We start from the raw sequence: 22,181 nt of genomic DNA, 5'->3' as shown, positions 1-22,181 counted from the left end.
TCAACTATACATAACTATATATATTGTTTTAGCTATATATAACTACATATATTATTTTAACCATATATAACTACATATATTATTTTAACCAGACAGAACTATAAACGTTACTTTAACTACATATTAATATTATATATTATACCAATTACATATTTATACAATATATAATTCAAATTTTTATCGCACCCTGTCATGAAAAAAAGCGGTTAACGCATGCGTGCACCGATGTATACTGCGGAGATAAGATATGATTTCTGGATACGGTCGTCGAACGACTTTATTTCAAACGGGGAGGCCTCCCTATTCGGTTGGCTAAGTTCATCGAACACCCACAAAGGAAACCTGCGCAGTCTCCCGAACTCCATTTCGCGCGTCCGCGTCACGTGACCACGCTCCATTCGGAGGAAGAATCGCGAGAAGAAAGCCGGAGACCATTGAGAAGAACTTTGCGAACGCAAATAGTTTGTCCACGTTTTTAAAATACAATCGACAAATGGTTCTTGTTTGCCGCATAATTGACAAATGAATTTTACAAAAACCATTTAAATTTATTACTCACTCTCTCTCTCCGTGTTTCTATGATTTTGTCGAGAATCGAACAAACTTCGTTACATGGTTAAAATTAATTTTTAGACAAATCTAAGAAAGACGATGGTGCTGCGCTGTGGAGAAATATTTCTGTAGTTTTCAAGTTGAATTTAGAAGTTATCTATCTGCGAGTTACATCTGAAGATTTTGCGAAACACAGTCAATTTTCTAATGAAATTGAATCAACAACAAAATTGGTATTATGCTTTGAGTTACCATATTATGCGATGTATATGTTAATCGCGTCATATCTTGCTTCGTATAATCCTGTTAAATAAGATAAACGTCTGTTTATAAAGTTGAAAATGGGAAAAAGAAAACGGAGAATTACCAAAACAAAACCAAGCAAATTAAATGTTCACTCTGACCCTCACAATTTTTCAGTTTCTAGAATACTTGCTATCTTTTGCGCAATTTATGATGAAAAACTAGACATAAATGCCAGTTTACTGGCACAAATTCCATCTATGCGTCAACTTGGCTTATTAAGTTTTGTTGGAAGCTATAGTTTGGAAGAATTACAGCTTAAGTGTTGTGTGTCCTTTGATTTCATTCTTGTGATTGCCAAGTCTGTTGGATTTACCATACAGAACTATTTTCACGATCCCATACATTGAAACCAGTATATGTTCCATGAAACATATAATCCAATAATTAATATTTCGTGAATAAAGAGTTATAGTATCTTCAGCCGCGCCGAGATTCTCCATTTTGTGCGCCTTTCTCCGGCGAAAACGCCTTTACTCGGGCGGAATCGAAGGGGGACAGAGAGAACAGAGCAACGATGTGAATTAGCATGTTGCTATGGTTCATGCGAAATGTGTAACAATTTAGTAACGGTAATTTATCGTTTAACACAGAAAAATATTCGCGAATGCGTTGACTCGATCACGTGACAATTTCAAAATAAATGTATGCGCGATTTTATAATGCTCCACTTCTCGATTTATTAGAGTTTTTAATAAGGGAATCAGATTTATATCTAATTTATATTTTAGAGAATGCATTTGGGACATTATTTGCATAAAGATCGTTAGACTTGACTGAGAAAATTATTATTTAAGATGTAGATATAGCAATTCGTCCCTACTGACTTCTAAACATTTACAATGAATAACGTTTAAGTTTTTTAACGTGAATGTTTTTTTTTATATAAATAGGTCATATATTCATCGCGTAATGTATCAACTATTTAAAAAATTATATTATAATATGGAAGCTTGGAGAGGTAAGATACATAATAAATTATTGGTTGTCATGGTAAACAGCTCATTTATGGGCTATCGTGTTAAGATATTAAATTTGAACTAGTTGCGAACAAAAGATTTGCACTAAATTAATCAAAAATTATGTAACATTTAATTCCTTTTTAAAACAAACTTACACCACTTTCTAAATAAACGATCCAAATTTATTCGACAAATTCTCCATCCCCTAAATCTAAGAAGAAGAATATTTTCGAATGCGTTGACTCGATCACGTGACAATTTCAAGTTTAGAAATTTATTTATTCACACATTCGAAAGAATCAGTGTTCAACTAAAGGATTGAACAATTATCTTCCGGGATAAGTTCAAACTTCGCGGTTTCGTTATTAAGAAAATTGCTTCTTCAAAAATCGAACAACCCCTTGGCCTATAATGTAACATAATGTATTAAATACGTAATTTACTGATTAATAATATATTTAAACATTGAAACGAAGGTTATAATAATGTATTAATAAATTTTACATCTGAAGCAGGAATTGATTAGCAACAAACGAATGCTAATCTACGCAACTATGAAATAAGTGGAAGTGCAAGCGGGTTAACCGTACCATTATTATAATGAACTATTAATATAGCATACTACTATTATTATCATTATAATAAACCATTATTACAGCTATGTTACAGCTTCCAAATCAGTTTGCACGAGAATTAATGCTATAGCATTCGCGTCCGCAAACAATTGACACATTGGACTCTGAGGCGCCACTAAAATTGTTCCATCACGTTCCAAAATAATCTCTATAACAACAAAGTTTGTATTTAAAAACTTATTAAGTGTTTGTTATACTATTATGAATCATAGAAACCAATTACATATGCACGATATGCACTCCGTTACATACAATGAAAACATTACAAGCCAGAGAAATGGTTTTAGATTTACCGTTAAAGTGGTTTAGATTGCAAAGGCTTAATAACCAGCGCATTTCGAGGGCAAATGGTTAAAAACCAGCGTGTTTAGAGTGCAAAGAGTTAAAAACCAGCGCGTTTCGAGGGCGCGACGATTCTTAAACCTCTCAGTGCCGAAGAAAATATTATTTCCTCAATATTTTTACTAAATAACAATTCCATTTCTTAATTCTCCTACTTTTTGTGATTTTGCTAATTATCAGGTATTACAAAATTCTTACAACTTCTTTCCGAAATTTGATCAAACTATATCAAACGAGTTTTGTGCATTCTCCTTGGGTATACACGTTTCTTTTGGCCAGCACTAAAAGGGTTAAAGCTAGCGTGCCTTGATTTCTGGTCGGAAGCGATGCTGGGATCGGATCCGATGCGGCGAGACAACGAAAGCTCGGAGAGGGCCGAGCGTCCATATTTACGGCGTGATTTAAAGAAGCAGGGCCGGCCGGGCCGAGGAATCAACAGGTAGATGCAGCGGGCCGAGATGCGCGTAACGGTATACGTGCAGGTGTTATCGCAGCGTGTCGAATCAGGTTAAAAAAGATTGGTTCGATCGTAGCCGAGCGTATCCGAGAGATAGAGAATCGTTATGTCAATGTCAAACCTTGGCGATCTGGAAGAGGGACTGCCTTTTGGGTCTCTGTTCCTGCTTCATCGTCCTTCCGCGGTTCGGCGGCAGCTCTTGCATGGAGGATCGATCGGAGACACTCGTTTCACACTGGCTGACGATTATCCGTGTACGGGGTCGGGGATCATCCACGATCGTTCTTTAACGAAGCGTCGGTAGCACTGTACATCATCCACCGGTTGTTGACAAACACAGGCACAAGACTACTACGCGAGGTTTCCGCGGAAAGCGGTGGGTACTCTCTTAGCCAGGCGTCGGTGCAACAATGCCCGGATAGGGCTGGGACCGCTCCGCGCCGACCGCAGCGCCCGTGGGACTCCTGCGGCCAGGTACGGAAACAAGAGCAGGCCCGGTAAACGCGTCTATGAGCCGGTCCCGTGCGCGCTATAGTCGGAGACGACGTACTATGCAGACGGCTGTAGTAAACTATACTATAGCTGACAGAAAGTCGCTTCGTGTTCAGGAACGCAGCGCGGCTCTCAATTTATTTGGACGCTGTTACTGCAAACTGGATTAGCCTTTCGTTTGTTTGTTTAACCCTTTGCATTACGATTTCTTTCAGAATTGTGCTGATCGGCTCTTTACATTCTTTTTAATAATTTTCTTGATGAAATGAGAGGATTCTTATTTTTGTTCTTAGACTTTGATGACGGAAGATCCAAATTCTGTAGGTATTAACCCTTTGCAATCGAGTGGTGAGTCTGAGGAACCATTGAAATTGTTATATCATGTTCCAAGATCATTTTAATACATATATATACTTGTGAATATCGTCGAAATTTAGATTTAAAAAATTGTTAAAAGTGTAGCTGTTGTACGAACGACAAGAATCGATTTTATATGCATAAAATGCACTATATCATATAGAATGTAAATGCAGTAGTCAATAAATTGAGTATCAATTTACAGTTAAAACCGCTCCGAGTGCAAAGGGTTAAATTATGTACGGAATGTTCGTCACGGTTCTGACTCGTTATTGTAGATCAAGGGGTTAATTAACTTTTCATACTCAAGTGGCGCCACTGAAATTGTTGCATCATGCTCCAAGAATTATCTTGGATAACTAAATTAAAATTATGCAATGCATATCGTCAAAGATTAGATTTAAAAAATTGTTAAAAGTATAGCTGTTGTACGAACGACAAGAATCGATTTTATATGCATAAAATGCACTATATCATATAGAATGTAAATGCAGTAGTCAATAAATTGAGTATCAATTTACAGTTAAAACCGCTCCGAGTGCAAAGGGTTAAATTATGTACGGAATGTTCGTCACGGTTCTGACTCGTTATTGTAGATCAAGGGGTTAATTAACTTTTCATACTCAAGTGGCGCCACTGAAATTGTTGCAGCATGCTCCAAGAATTATCTTGGATAACTAAATTAAAATTATGCAATGCATATCGTCAAAGTTTAGATTTAAAAAATTGTTAAAAGTATAACTGTTGTACGGATCATCAGAATCGATTTTATGTACATAAGATGAGCTCTGTCATATAGAATGGAAATACTATAGTTGGTAAAATGATTTTAGATTTACGGTTAAAATCACTGAAAGTGCAAAGGATTAAATTATGTACGAAATGCTCATCACGTATCTGACTCGTTATTATAGTGCAATGTATTAATTTACTTTTAACTTTAAAATAGTTGTATCGTGTTCCAAGATAAGTTTTATATATTAAAGTTTACATTTAAATACTTGATAAAAAAAATGTGACTGTTGCATGAGTATGTTTTTTGATTTATTTATTCATGTATATTGAGATTATATTAAGATTTCTGCTATTTCATCATCGTGTAAATAATTAATCTCAACAGTGATTTCATAGAGAGGTGCCCGAGAAAATTCTGACGGTACTAGAAAGTTTGCTCTGGATTTAGACCATTGCTTTCTGACATAAACTATGCTCGATGTTTATTAACCCGTTTACATACAAATGAAATGAAAATACTATTTAATTTGGCTCAACTAAATGTATAAATTTGGAGCCATTTTATTTAAAAATTTGCATAGAACATTTAATTGAGTTGTGTGGACCTTAAATAGTGTTACTAATCAAAAGGAATAGATACAATTCTATTCCGATTGTTTGTAATTATTAGATTGCTTATTTGGATCGTTAATTACGGTTTTTGATGAGGAAAATCTTGTCTGTATAATTTCATTCACATATTTTTTCAGTGAGCGATTATTTCTATATATGTATCTCTGGCATTTCACATATTTTCAACATATTTTTATTATATTATATTATACTATATTATATTATACTATACATATTATACTATATTATACTATACATATTATACTATATTATATTATACATATTATACTATATTATATTATACTACATTATATTATGGTACATTATACTACATTATATTATGCTATGTTGTACATTTTATTATGCTATATGATATGTATAACATTATTTTACATTACGTTATTATTTGTTTCATCATACATGACACGCTGTATGTCAAAACAGCGGCCGTGGTCAGAGTGCGTCCCTGGCGTTTACTACAGTGTACACGAGCCGCCATTTTTACTACAGGGGCTCAGCGTGGGTGAGAGGCCCGGGCTCGGAGCCTTGGGGTCAGTTGTAGCCGAGAAAGGCGAAGAGCGGGATATAGGTAGAGAAAGGTAGGGGAGGAAAGGGCCCGAGCAGAGGAGGGGTGGCGAGGAAGAGGAGAAGGAGGAGACGGGAAGGGTCGGGTTTTCGAGGAGCGGAAAGGGGAAGTCGGCGAACGGGGCCACGGAAGGAGAGACCGAATAGACCCGAGCGAAGGTACATTGCATACGAAGCGACGGAAGGGGGCTAGAGGGGAGGGGGCAAGAAGGCGGAAGAGGGGGAGAGCAATCATGGGACTAACGTTGTTTTACGTTACGATGCTACGAGATTGTTACGCAATTTGATTTGGGATAGAGAATGAACCAGCAATTTGGGGGCTCTCTTTCTCTTTCCTTCTCAACCGAGCAGCGTCGATACGTATCTCCTTCGGAAGATCTACTCTACCATAACCTCTTCCGCTAATTTATGCGAGGGGTGGACGGGCTCTCTTTGTCAGCGTGCGAACTAATTGTTGTTTTTCAACGGCGAGTGGAAGTCGGCTCCGTAGTTTTTGTTGCCGCGGGTGCATGAGTCGATGTTTTATGAGCGCGCGATACACATCTACGCATTGTATTCACCGAGCTCGAAAATGTCAAAATTCAATTTACACGCATGGATTTCGGTAATTTTAACCCGTTCACAGCCGAATGCTGTACTGTCTTTTTTAATTCAAATAAAATTAGGTTCTATCGTTATACACGTTTAAGCGCAGGGGTATATGTAGGCGTAGTATAAATATCAATTTTCCTTACATTTCTTGTATACATTTAGTGTTCACTCAATTGCGTACAATTATTTTGTATACATTACATTATAAAAGAATGTTCCTCCAGGCTTACATCAGACGCCCAGGGGTAACTACAATTCTATCGTATATCGCGGTCGCTCAAATGAAAATATATAAATAAATATATTAATAGACAAAGTGAAACAGAAAAAGAAGAAATGGACATAGATAATATATACAAAAAGTAACCAGATTAATGTATTTTAAAACTTACTGTCATATGTCTATTACCCTCGGATTTGGTAACCGACTAATAAAACAAGGACAATCATGTGGTGATATCTCAATGGTGCTGTCACCCACGTGCTATGAGTTACACGTTAAACGAATTTACCAAATGTCCATTGGACAAATTGCAAAGCTGTAATTATGAATAAAAAAAAATAAAATATGTCTATTCAATACGTCGCTTCTCGGCGCCTCATGTTTTCACATTTGTACAATTATATTGTATATATCATATTATATAATGCAATTTGTTAATATACATATATGTAGACACGGTCTAAAATCATGTGTTTTATATGATGAGTTATATATAATCATAATCGAAATAAAAATGTAGAAATTAAGTTAATAAATATACAGCGAATAGACTATTTCCCAGAAACTGTTAAAAAAATTATTTTAGAAACACCTTACTGTTAATTGAAGTAATTAGTTCTCTGTATTATCATTTTGTAAACCAAATTAACATTTAGTTTCGCTTCGAATATTTCCCAAAGAAATACTTTTCTCATTGCAATTATTTATAAAAAGAACAGAAGATTGTTCCATAACTGTGTACACTAAAACAGTATAACTAATAAAACAATGACATATAAACACGCGTGGGGGTTTCTTGACAGCTAATCAATTGTACGTCGGTCAATTTTTTCGAAACGCACAATGGAAAGAAACGTTCGGAATTATTACGTTACCGGCTGTATTACGACAGAGCGCATGTATGCGCTCGGAGAATGTAATTGCACGACGAACAAAAAAGCTGGACCCTTTCACGCATAGAAGCGAGTGCCAGTTTAAATTATGAATAAATAAATTATCTATCCACTTCTGAGCAAGGATAAATGTAAGTGAGAGTGCGATGTATTTTTCAATTAATAAATCTAAATAATGGATCGGATAATAAATTGACAAGATCTAAAATTCTGTTCAATTTGTAATGGTCTCGTTTGAAAAAAAATGCAAGGCTTATGATTATACATATAGTGCAATATAAGATAATCTATGTAATATGTCATTATAATATAATATAATATACAATCGTACATATTATGATTTATATACGTTATGATATAATCCACATTATTGTTTGAAAGAGATTGCAGGACATTGATTGCAAGATATAATATATTATATTCGTATATAATATGTTATTATATTGTATAATAGAATCCACTCAGTCTCATTGCAGGACTTACAATTACGCATATAATATAATATAACATATAATTAAATTACCTATAGTATAATCTGTATAATATGTCGTTATATCATAAATAATGTGATTAAATTATGTAATATACATCAACAAACATTCCAAAAAGTACTAATACTATACTATAGTACTATAAAAGCACTAAGCTCTGCTACCTTAAAAATTCATTGAGAAATATTGTCAAGCAAAAATATAAATAAATTCTCAATCCCGAGCAGAGAATGCTGCAACAGAAATGCATGCGGGCAAAACGTGGAACGCGTTGCGGTCGGTTAGAATGAAGACGTTCTGGTCAACGTGTGTTTCGAACGCATCGGAGTGCATGCTGCTCCGGTCATGGCCCTTCAATTAGAAGACCGTATTCCTAAGCACGTAGAACGACAGTTTTTCATAGGTCTGCTGCTATTTGAGGATTTCCAGACGCCACTTGCTGGGGCCAACGACAATGAGGAACTTTCTTTCCTGAAGAGCAAAACGAAGCGCGATAACAAAGGGGCTGCTATGTCTCACGGTCACTTAGCCACCCCTCTTTACTCGGATGCTTCGCAGACCTCCGGCGCGTTCTCGAGCAGTCGCAACAATGCCTCGGCACGATAACTGTCTAAGAAATTTCCTGCGTCTATCTTTTTTCTTTTTCCCTTTTTTTTTTTGTAATCGCCCGTGTCCTACGTACGGTTCTGCAAATGGCCGCCCTCCCGCGGCTCCGCTCGTTTACACCGCAAACTGTGCGCACATTCGAACCACCCCATTGCAAAATCGTCGTTCAACCTTTTATACTCGAAGCTATTTTCGTTATATTTTAATCATATTATCTGATCTCCAGTATTTCTGTTTTGTATGATTTATTGCGATTTATGCGCGTGAAATTAAGTTTATTAGCAAGTAACATACCTGTTATTTTTTAAATTATCCGGTTGGCGGAATTATGAACAAAATTAACCTTTTGCACTCGAAGCTATTTCAATTCTAAGTCTAAAGTAACTTTTCTGGCTTATTTTCGTTTTATGTAACGAAGGGTATTTTATGCATATTAAATTAATTTTTGTAATAGTTTCAGTATTTAATAATCTTTTAAATAGTACTTTGGTTCGTATAAAAATTATCTCGGGACGCGATGGAACAATTTCAGTGGCGCCTCAGAGTCACCACTCGAGGGCAAAGGGTTAATACACGAAATAAAAGCAGTGAGAACATTGAAAGAATATTGTTACATTATTTTCAATCTATTTAATCTATTAGCCTCTTGTTATTATATTATAATAACTCTATTGCATTGTTAAAATAACCTGAAAGTTATTCTAAACAATAATCAAAATTTTAACAATTCTTTAAACGTAAGCCAATGCGATATAAATGAAATAAGCCATATAAGCTATACAAACCATATAAGTCGTATATAAAGTCATGCGAGTCACATAAACGTGCCATATTCATTTTTTCATATTTCGAATGAATCCTTTTGCAGATAATACTGGTCTCTTTGCATTAAAAATTGATCTTTTCGTAGTTCATGTTCACTTTCGTCAAGGATTGTCTACGAGGCGCGCGAGATAAATTGATTTTAGTATGCGCTGCGCGGGTCGGTGTGTAGAAGAGCTAATCTTTTCCTCGGAAAAACGACGTGGGCGGTGCATGCAACAGCGACAGCCTTTGTTTGAGATGCTCGAACATTTTGAAGACGTGGATGATGAACAGACTGTAATGTCAAGTGAGAAAGCCATCGAGACTCGCGTGCTTACGATATTTACGCGCAGGCCATTATCCTACTTATCGACACTCCTCCAGATTCTTTGGCGATAAATGCTCGCTAAAGGCAGCAGTACGAGGTGTGTTCGCCGAGAATTTTAGAATATTATATTACCAAATTATTGTTGTATTTTATGGTGGTCATAATACGCGCTGAGTGACTCGCATGATCATTCGAATATGTGTAGGGTATAGAATATTATATTATAATGTATAGTGTTAATGCTATAGTGTTATACGTGTAACACAGTAGATATTATATAGTACAGTATATGTAATATATATTATAATGTTATATGGTACAGTATATGTAGTATATATTATCATATTATATAGTACAGTATGTGTAGTATACATTATAATATTACATAGTATAATATTTGTAGTATATATTATAATATTTTATACTATAAATAATGCCAAATACTACTACTAATAATAATAGACATGAAAAGTGGATACTTTTTTTACCATACTTACTGTATAAATTCATAAAGATGGAATTTAATTGTGTAAATGTACTTAAGTAAAGTTTAGTTAAATACTTAGCTCCGATAAGCGAAGTTTTGTAGTATGTATGTTCTGAGTACACTTCGTCGATCTTTTCAGTTTTGATTAAAATGAGAAAGTATGGTACAAAGAGTATCCACCAATTAATGAAACATAATTGAACAATAGAGAATTCTGATATCGATTAACCAGAGAATATATACATAGTATTAAACGATGAAGAAGAAACAACGCGACACGAACCAGGTACTGATTAAAATTCTCGAGCACGCAGCCCGATTTTCGAAAAATGCCATTCAAGAAACCAGATACTTTGTCGTCGCGTTGCTAAACAGCCGTTCACGTTTTTTTTTCCCCCGAAATTGACGTTAAATAGAGAACACGCGCGTTCCGAGCAGTAATTCAACTGCTTCTCGATATGCACACCCCTTGCAGGGTTTCGCTGGCGCATCTGTCGCCATGCAACACCCTTCGATAAGAAGCAGGTGGTAAAGTGCGTGTCCAAAGCTTTATCCCTATTCCGACATTGCGTTTCACTTTCCACGAACTTGCAGAATGCGATCGATATTTTGACGATTGTTCTGACAGGCGAATATTACATATCGGATGACTCAGGCGAATTTAAAGCCGAACGATCGATATACGATACGATATTGTACTTACAAACACGAGATAAGAAACGAGATACACGGATACAGGTGAATCGTTTATATTGTAAATGCTACGATTGTGGTGGTACGATTAAATTTCGCAAATGTCTTCGCGTTATGCTATTACCACAAAAATGCATTTATCGAGACGGTAAAATTATTAGGGTGTCCCATAAGTGTTAACAATGAAGAAAGAACGCTGTGTTCGATATTTAAAAGTGGAAATAACGCAGATCCCTGCAGTATGCTATAAATTGTTATAATTACAAGAAACTCTATATTATTTTATACAGGAAATATTAGGGTGTCCCATAAGTTCTTCCCGCGCCACGCTATGTATCACCTCGAGAGTATGCTCGATGAAAATCCGCGATGTAGTGAACACTAGATAGTGGATGCCACTAACGTTCTCAGAACAACGGTACATAATCATTTAACCCTTTGGCTACCGTGGCCGCCTATAGGTGGTTAGAAATTTTGCGTTCGTAACTCTGAGAGCGTCCATAGGCGTTCTGACAATTTTATTAAAAAGCGCAAATGTTTGGTGCGATAAAAACGTAACAAAAGAAGCGTAAGAAATGTGATGTAAGATTTTGTATTTATCCATGTTTCGAATTATATATCACGCTTTACTAGATTACTTATGTTGTGAGAAAAGCCTTACATTATAAAAGTCCATAAAAGCCCAGCATTAAATGTTTGATATTTACAGTAGCAATTCGGTTCGGAATACGAAGAAAAAAATAATATTATTTCAATGCAGGGAAATTTCGTTTCTTGAACATTGAGATATGTTTTCATAAAAATGCATCCCTACCCAACAATTGCCAATTCTCGGCGCACGCCGTAACTCAATTCCTGCCGTATGGTAAAGCCGGTGCATATCAAAGTGCGTCGTAGCCAAGGGGTTAATCAAGATACGATATGCGAATTGCTATGAAGTTTGGGTTTCACACCAATTCGCGAAAACCGACTTTATGAACCGCGTCTTTGCGTGCGATTTGCTTCTTCAGCACCATGAAACAAATCCTTTTTTAGCACGTTGAGCACCGACAATCGACCACTAAAATCTCCACATAGTCAAAACAATTTAATTAATTAAAGTGAAACTAGAAAGTTAATATTTATTATAGGAGCTGGCATTAGAACTCTTCCAAAACATTTTAGTCAGATTCAATTTGTTCAAATATATTGCAATCAAAATCAGTTTGCAAGGATTGGTCAGAAATTAGTGTTACCCGCGAAATAAAAAGAAGACAATAGAGCAGAACGATTAATATATAACACAATAAATGAACCTCAAACAACAAATATAAATAAAAAAACGAAGGAACTTACGACCCGTTTGATTAGGTGCGGCATTCTGTATGCCATTTTATGGCATAAGATCGGCTTCTTCGTGGTCTCGGTTACTCTGCCAGCGTGGTATTTGTTCAGCCAAAGATCAAAGAAAAACTTGTGTGCAACCTGTGCGTCTGACCTGGTCGAACGCAGGTGTTACAGGAGCTTCGTTGCGTCTATTAACGCTGGCGTGTTGGAAAAAGGGGGCGCAGGTTCAGCTCTCGGATACAAAAGGAGCAGGTAAGGGTTTTTCGAGTCGAGAGAAGGGTCCGTAGAAGCTACCTGTCGGATTTCATGGTGCCCCGTACGGATCTGTGGTCTTTTGAAATGAATCATCGCAACTTTCAGGTGTTGCGGCTGACAAACTGGACGAGTTACCATTCGGATCTGGTGATCTGTGACACTGCCGGCCACTTCGACGCTCAGAATCCGGCGAACATTAAGCATCAAACGATGTTCAAGCGAGAGCCGAGGTCTGCTGGCTTCGAGACGCGTGACGACGAGACGGTGAGAAATCTGAGACGCGACTCTTAAACGTCGGACTTTTGTCGAACTTTTCATTCTGGTTAACGTCAGACTTTCAAAGAATCCTTTTTTGCCTCTTCAGTGATTAGGGAGGACGCACTGGCGCTGTTTCAGTCGATTAGGGACATGTGTGCCGTGAGAAATTTTAGAGGATATATGAGTCTTGTGATTGCGTTAAGGGTTTATGAGAATTTTAACGCAACTATTCTCAAAGTTTTCTATCGCATAATCACGGATAGTCGATCTTCCTTCTTCATAGTAATCGATTACTATAGGATAATAAGTAATTCGAGGTTATTATGCTTAGTATAATTTTATAATGTATTGAGGTCATACGTATTCGTAGATAATAAATAAAATTAAATACAGTAAGTTAACTCCTTGGCGTAGTATAACAAGTCAGACTCGCAATGGAGATTTCTATAATATAAATATCCTATGAAGCATGATTGTTATTCTGATCTTTGAAATCGGAATCAAATTCTGTCTTCTTGTGATCATTACTTAAACATTCTAGTTGACATACGATAAATATAAATCCCGTTTCACTCCTAAACAATTATTACAATCGAAAAAGTGCTTATTATTGTGACTATGAAGAAAATGGTAAGGCAAGGGGTTAATTAAAGTAAATAAAATCTGTTCGTGCGACACGAGTAATAATACTAGACAGGAAATGTTCGGTATTATGTAATATTAATATGTAGTATTAGTATCATAATATTATACAGTATACAGTATATACTACGTATATTAGTATTATTATAATACGTAGTACTATAATATTAAAATAAATATACTATAAGTTACAGTATATACTATGTAGTACATTACTGTTATTATAATATATAGTAAATGTAATACATATTATAGTATTACATAGTATATACTATATAATACATATATAGTATTAGTATTATTACCAAATATATAGTAATTAGTAATAATAATAATAGATAATAGACAGTAACAATAATCAACACAGTACACGCCACCCGATAAAAATAAATATAAGCTTAAAAAATTTACAATAATATTACACCAATCATAAATTTTTCATGAGAGAAGATATAAGCGACTAAAGCGCGGCATAATTTCGAAAGAAAATTTTGCTCTTACTTCGCCGAGGCTTTTTATACTGCGCATAGAACGGGCTCGTAACGCCAGAAATGCGCAGAAATATTCGGTTAGACACGTTACACGCGAAACCCTTTCCTTTCACCGTGATCCGAACACGAGTACCGGGAATGCGTGGCTCTTCTGCTCCTGCATTGACATTTATTCCCGATTGGATGACCTGGAGAACACCTGCAGTCGGAGTGACCTCCAGTCCGGTAAAGATTCGCGGCCTCGTTGACAGTTAACGAAGACAAACTACGCTTTCGTGTTAATTGAAGCCGTCGCGCCGATCGGCCACGAAGCAGCGTGATCCATGTGCTTGTTACGTCACATATCGATGCGACCGAAATGTAATAATTAATTCAAGGTACGCTCGGCTGGTGACACGTTCCGATAATGAGACGCGACGCCGCCGATAGAATTTCAATAAGCTTCGAATTAGACGGTTTATTTCGTTCAGGGTTTTTAATTGACCCTCTATGCACGAGCGGTGCCTCCGAGACGACAATGAAAATTGTTATATCATTTCGAAAATAATTTTGACGTTATTAAAGAGTCCTCTATTTAAAAGACTGTTAAAAGTGTAACTATTAGGTGTGTTAGGTCATACAAAATGTGAATACAGCTGATGAAAATAGCTATATTGGATGTGGGCTTAAACTGGCTCCGAGTGCAAAGAGTTAATTGATATTAGGAAATATTGTGATAATATTATGTAATCAATGTAGTATAAGTAAATAATATGCAATAGTGATATATGGTGTATAGTAATGAATTTGATAGAAGAAAGCTAAAGTTTTTGTATACAGTATATATAATACTATAATAATATATAATATACAGTAGTAGATACGACATAGTAAAATCCGGGCATTTGGTGTAAGCTCGGGAGAACATTTATGAAAAAAAAACTAATTAGTATATATCTATAGTGTAAATAAATAATATATAATATATAGTAGTAAATATAATACAGTAAAACCAAAGTTTTACTTCTGACAGACATAATAATATTATACAGCAAATATAGCATAAATAAATAATATCTATAAAATTATAATAATACATAATAACAATATATAGTAAACAGTAATAAATAAAATACGGTAAAGCCAAAGTTGCACTTCCAACACGCCATAGAAACAATACTTGAAGCTACGAGATCAAATTAATTCGGAAAAACGACGACGGATAAATTTCGCCGGGTGCAAAGGGTTAAATCGTACCTAATTCTTCGAGCACGATTCTAAACGAACCGTGGCTCTGTCCCGAAAGGTCTGGCCGTATGCGAATAAATTCAGAGGACGTTGCTCAATCGAAAAATCGAGTCGCTTGCAATGCCGCGCGTTCGTCGCGTCGGCTTGCGGTAATAGAAGGCAGACCGGTGACATTTCGACTCTTGTTCGTGTACCGCGCACGTGCCCAACTGTGAACTGCAACAGCGAACAGAGAGTTCTGAGCAGGAAGAAGCAGCGAGGAGGCCCGTGCCGAGAGAGTGCATCGATATCAGCACGCGCGGCGAGAGAGGAAAGCGCAATCGTTGCAACTAACTCTGTGCACCTGCAGCCGACTCGCTTCCAACTGTTATGCCGCGAGGAGAAGGAAGAGGATCTCTCGAGACCCCGTAGTCGTCCCCGCTGAACGGTTAGAGTTTTTAAACGGAATAAACCAAAAACGGAGTTTTACAAAGAACTTTGTTATAAAGTGAAGATTACGCTGAATTGCGTATTGCCAAAGTGAGACCTGAGCGCAACGGAGCATGCATTTTTATAGCCTCGCACAATAGGAGTCACCGGACTTTGGTCACCTAGCCCTCCGTTGCAGTTTCTAGGCCGAGAGGGGGGCAAAGTATTTTTACAGTTTAACAGAATTGTTTATTAATTTTAACAAAAGTTATTAAGCATAAACCAATGCCAATCGACACAGCGCGGAAGGAACTGCAGTGCAAGGGGTTAAAGGAACGGACGAACATTCATGCCTAACAGCTTATTACTAGAAATCCCCATCACGAGTCTGACTCGTTAGAGTACGGCATTGGGGGTTAAGCCTGTCAGTAGTGGATAGTCACGTTTACCATTAAAATTGACAAATTGTCTCGCGGTAGGTCTTACTCGAGTTGCGAACTAGTGAATAAATCTACAACATTGCTCGCGCTACGGTCTCCGGTGATTTCTACTTGGAAAAAGATTTAGATATACAATGATCATTGTCGACGAATCAATCGAGAGATCGAGCCCATGGTAATCTCTGATCTTTTTCGATCAGAGGATCGGCCGCGAATTCGCCCACTGAGTCTCGCAGAAACGTAGTGTTGTGCACTACCCCAAACATTTGTTAATACACGCTTCTTTAAGATTTAACAGATACAATTTAATAAAAGCAATTCGAAAAATTCTGCGGCAAAATTAGTACTGGGAAACAACTGGATTTTCCATCAAGATTAAGATCCTACGCACATAACCTCAATCATCAGATTCGAATGTTATAAATTATGAATGGGATTATTTGGAACGAAAAAATAGAATTCATGAAATAACAGATAAATAAAGCCTTAAAATTGCTTTGAAAAAGAAAGGGAAAGAAATTCCATCTGGCTTTACAACTATTATAAATTAGTTAATTCTATACCAAGAAGGCTAAAAGCAGTTTTAAACGCAAAAGGGGTACGATGAACAATTAATGTAAAAGAAATTTACTAAATTTTCTAGATCTACTACCTTCATATTTTAGTGTACGAACACTTTTGTGACATAGATATTTCGTTTTTTCTCGATTATACAAACTATTCTTAAAAGAACAATACATTTTTATGTAGTTTAATTAATAATATCGAACATATTAACACTAAACCTACCAAATCGATCAAAATGACCAATTCCACACATTTTCTTATAAAATTTTTTACATTCTAAAAATTTTATATACGAAATTATTAAACGCTTATCACAATTGAAGCATAAATTATCATACGAATGGCAGAAAATCTAAATAAATCCAGTCTTGCCATTCTTCTAAAGCAAAACATATAGCCACTGTTTGAGCTCGGTAGATTTAGTGTTAATAAATGAATACAATATTGTACAAAATTCTTGTTTATTTTCTTTAGAAAAATCATTCTAGGAGGTGTACGAAGATTTTCGTGGCTGACTGTAAGTTTTATGAAATCATTGTAAAATAAAGACACGGCTTTCCGGCTTCTTTTAAAAAGCGAGTCCTTTTAAATTCTGCGTAACAGACGTCGCTCTGATCCTGTTACGGTGGCAAAGAAGAGGAAAACTCAATCAGAAGCGCGTATTCATCCTAACCCGACGATTCTCCGGCGAGGCTAACGTTTCTCGTTATTCGCTAATTTATGTGATTACTGTTACAGTTGCGCAATCCCGCGTATCACGGTCCTTTCACTGAAGACATGAACGAGCATTTTCTGGCTCGCGGCTTTTCTTGTTGCCGGCCGTTGGAGAGATCTAGCCGGGATCCACGGCGGATGGATCTCCATTTACCATGCGGCGTTTCGCACGTGCGCTGCCCGCCAGCAGCAGAACACGAAGAAAACGAGCGCGGAACACGGCGCAGAAAACGGTACGAAGAGATAAATGATCATCTTTCAGGCGGATAAGATTCGCTATAAATAGCGCAAACTAAATAACCTTTTATTTTCGGGGCCCCCCCTACGATATTTCAATATTTCTTCTCTTCGATGTGCCCATTAATTATAACCCTAAATCATTTGTTCGGAACGCGCAACCTTGTCGAGAGTATCGAACTGATCTCTCTCCGGGGTTATTATTTATAGACATCTTCCTTTGGGAACGTTAATGTTCGCGCGGCTCGCGGCTATTTAGGACCTTGTTAAATTCTGCCGTTCTTTCGAATGTTTTCTCAATTTCAGCGTTCTTTCGCTAGGTGAATTGTACGATTGCTTAAAGTCAAGCAGTTGTCACAATTATGTATATTTTCCAGCAGTGGTACACTTTATCGTTAGATTTATTATGTATATTTATATATGTATTTATTTATTATTATATACATTATATATATTTATTTATTATTATATACATTACATATATTTATTTATTATTATATACATTATATATATTTATTTATTAGCTTTAAACTGGAAGCTATTTTAAGACTCGATCCAAAATAACTATGTTTACCAGCTGTATATATAACTTAGTACAATTTATGCATATAGCACTCAGTCTTGTGCCTCGTAAAATAGTTACACTTTCAACAGTCTTTAACACTTCGAGTGCCGCGCCACCCAAATATATTGCAATAAAAATTCCGTTTTTATTGTAATGTATTTGAAGAAGTTGAATTTGACTAGAATGTTTCGGATGCAAAAGAGTTCAAACGACACCAACTATGATAAATATTAACTTTCTAATTTCATTTTAATTGATTAAATTGATTTAACCATGTGATGATTTTAGTGGTCGATTATCGGCACTTATTAATAAATTATTTCGTTAATTACATAATAATTTTAACCATGAACTCTTTGTACTCAAAGCGATTTTAAAGCTTTGTCATTTTATTATATATGATTTAGTACAGTTTATACATACGAAATCAAGTCTCGTGATTTTCTCGAGACTTTCTATTCATATCTTATTAAATATAAATATTATCCCGTTGTTTTACGCCGAAATAAAATTCTGTCCTCTTATCATTAGTATTTAACCATTTAAGTAAATGTAGACAAACGCAATGAATATTTTTCCATTTCCTTCTTAGCAATTATTACAGTAAAAAAAAATTCTCATCCTTGCAGTACTATGAAGAAAATAATACGGCAAGGGGTTTACCATGAACTCTTTGCATTCGAAGCAATTTTGAGTTACACTTTTAATATTCTATAATAATGTCAGAATTATTTTAGAAATGGCATAAGAATTTCCATTGTTGTCTCAGAGGTGCCTCCCAAATGCAAAGTGCTAACCACTATCCTTAATAGAATCATATAATTATGATTTCTCGTATTACCTTTATTTATCTTGATTTATCCTAGACATCGATAACAGAAGAATTCGATACCATTTCGATTTAGAAGAAATGAGTAATACTCATATCAATTAAATTCCGCACAAGATATCTTTGTTCGATTCCATTTAAACTTTGATAAAATGAGTAATACTCGTATCAACTATCTCTTGCACAAGATATCTTCATCGCGCGTCCGACTACTCGTTATCACAGCGTTAAATACCAAAGCGATCCAAAAACTGGGGTTCCGAAGATTTTATACTCGGAATTATTCAGCATGTCCGGTCTTTTTCTCATTGCGAAGCCTCCTGCGATGCTCCTAGTTCTTCGTTCGCCGAGGTGGTGCGCGCACGTGCGGCTCTCTTCGCGGCGAAAGGAGAGAGGAGCGACGTCCAAAGAGAGAGAGAGATGAGGAAGAAGACGAAACGGGGAGAGAGAGAGAGAAAGGAGAAGAGACCAAGAAAAGAAGTGGAAAAGAGGCGGACGCGCAGAGGCGAGCAATAGAAAAGGACGCAGCGCGGAGCAAAACAGGTTTCCTCGGGATGACGCTCGGCTCCCGGTTCTCGGTCCACGAAAACGCGCGGGATGTACGCGAGCGGAAAGGCGAACGCAAAGTTCGCAACATACAATTTATATTAGATGATATTCAGATCTCAGTCTTACAGCCCTGCGAGATATTAGAGACCAGAGAAAGATGAAATTAACCCAGCACAAATCAACGCGACGCGCTGGAACGACAAAGCGAACAAATTTCACACGCGCATGCTCGGTTCGTTTTTCCCGAATCTGCGCGTTTCTAGCAAAAAATGGACGGCGAAGATGAAACGAGGACAGTGATCGGAACAGGGTTAATGTATTTGTCCGAGCGTTTCGAGGCAGCGGCAAGAAGGACCGGGTCGGAATCGCAGCATCCCGAATCGAACGGAGAGAACCCGTTGCTCGTTGTTTTCGTAGCCCGCGGAAGGCCGTGGAACCCGAGAAAAATGGGGAGACGGGGGGGAGGAGGCCTGATGATGGCCCGATGCCGGCGGCGGATTGGTTGGACGGAGATCGAGAGGGAACCGGTTCTCCAAGGAGCACGGTGACCATGCTGGTGGCCAGAAGGGGAACGGCGTACGAGCGCTAAAGGAGGCTAGCGAGGCCTGTTACGAGAGAGAAAACCGGTTCCGCGATACAAACTGGAGTAAAAGTGTACTGCATACACGTCGGAATCGTATCGTGCCCGCGCGTACTTTCATATTTATGATGCGCCGGTGTTGATAGTCGGCCAGGCCAGCAATTGATGGATTAGTGATCGGGGACAGCGCAGTGGGGCCCGAAACGCTGACAATCTTTACATGTGGTTTATCGAAGCGACGGATAAATCAATTGTCATTAGGTAGTACTTTAAAGTCTATGGAACTGACAAGGAAAAGTTGAATTATGACCTCATGATCACCTCTTTATTGGGTCTTCCATCTCAAAATGGATTAATAAGGTTATTTGTACTGTATGAACTTTAAAAATGACCGACAAGGTTATTTATATTATATGATTTTAAACATTAATCAATTCGACCCAATGAAGGGGACCTTACAAACTTTAAAATCAACCGATAAAGTTATTTATGTTACATGAATTTTTTAAAAATTCAGTAAAGAGGGACTTATAAACTGTAATATTAAACAATATGGTCCAATAGATGGGGTCTTATTAGCTGCAACATTAACCAATAAGGCTTAATAAATGGAGTCTTATTAACTTAAAAATTAACTACTAGGGTTATTCATATTATACGAATTTTAAGATGAACCAATAGGATTCAATGCAGGGAGAGTTTTATAAAATGTTAATATAAAATATATTAACAAATAAAGTCCAATAAAGGGGGCCTCATAAACTGCAACATTAATCAATAAGGCTCAATAAATGGAGACTTATTAACTTTAAGATTAACTCATGTCTAATGCGCAATCGTTCGTTATTCAGAGTAGATGCTTATAAGACTGACCTCAATTTCTTTGACACTGTTATACCAGAATTTGTAATTATGTTAATTCACTGAGCGCCGACCTTGATTTATTCTCTAGTTCTATTAATAAATATAAGCAATCGGCTTTCAAAACTAGCCTGTAACCTAATAAAATTTAACATTTTATCTTAACTAAGCACTCAAATCAGATGTTCGTTATTCTATCCATTTATATTGTACAAGAGGGCTCTCTAAATAAATAAATAACTTTAATTAGATTTTTATGAATCCGAATTTTTTAAAGTGTAATACAATTCATTGATGCTATGTTTAATCATTTCTAAACAGCTTCTATTATTGCAAATGATACATGTAAGAAAAGAAAAGGGGTAACAACCACCCAAGAACGTACACAGCTTAAAATAAACGATCCCATGAACAAAAATAATTTCACAAACTTTCTTTTACAATAACAAATATGCTGAACTTTAAATGACATTTTTAATAAGTCTCGAATGTTTTATGTGTGTTTACTGGATCACAGATAATTATCGAGCTTCTTTTACATACAGTTGAGTCATTAGAAGATGCTGTTGAAAAAGCTACAGAATAATGTTACTAAAATATTTACAACGCTAATTATAAATTATAATATAATCATAAATTATAATTACAATAATATATAATCATAAATTATAATTGTCATAATACATAATAGCAAATTGTAATATTTATTGATCTCAATCAATAATTCATTGATCCTAATTCCTTGCGTAAAATATATCTAACCTAGTGTCAAATTTATATTGCAAAATGTACTACAGAGAACTTTGCTGAGTGCTTAAATATTCTCCCGAGTTAATGTAGACGAAACGAGAATCATGCAATTCCACTCCTAATGGTAAAATGATTAATCAAAACGGTTGAATAGAACGAATCTCCTACTTTCCAAGGCTAATATATATGCACTGATACCGACGAGATACATTCAGCGACTGTTGATACTTTCAATAGTTCTGTAATAACATAAATAATTGATCGGTATCCCTATCGAATAATCATTCGAAACCGATGAAAAATGCAGCCTGAATACAAGTTATTTATCGCGCGT

General features: G+C 36.3%; 1 protein-coding gene across 1 annotated transcript in view; it reads right to left on the bottom strand.

The window, feature by feature from the left end:
• Window positions 1-22,181, bottom strand: part of Ec (ubiquitin specific peptidase echinus) — a 128,415-nt gene that overhangs the window by 45,190 nt on the left and 61,044 nt on the right. The window lies entirely within an intron of this gene.

This window comes from Augochlora pura, chromosome 5 (genome assembly GCF_028453695.1).
Source record: "Augochlora pura isolate Apur16 chromosome 5, APUR_v2.2.1, whole genome shotgun sequence".
In the NCBI taxonomy this organism is placed as follows: Eukaryota; Metazoa; Arthropoda; class Insecta; order Hymenoptera; family Halictidae; genus Augochlora; species Augochlora pura.
This window is presented reverse-complemented; position numbering and strand designations above follow the sequence as displayed.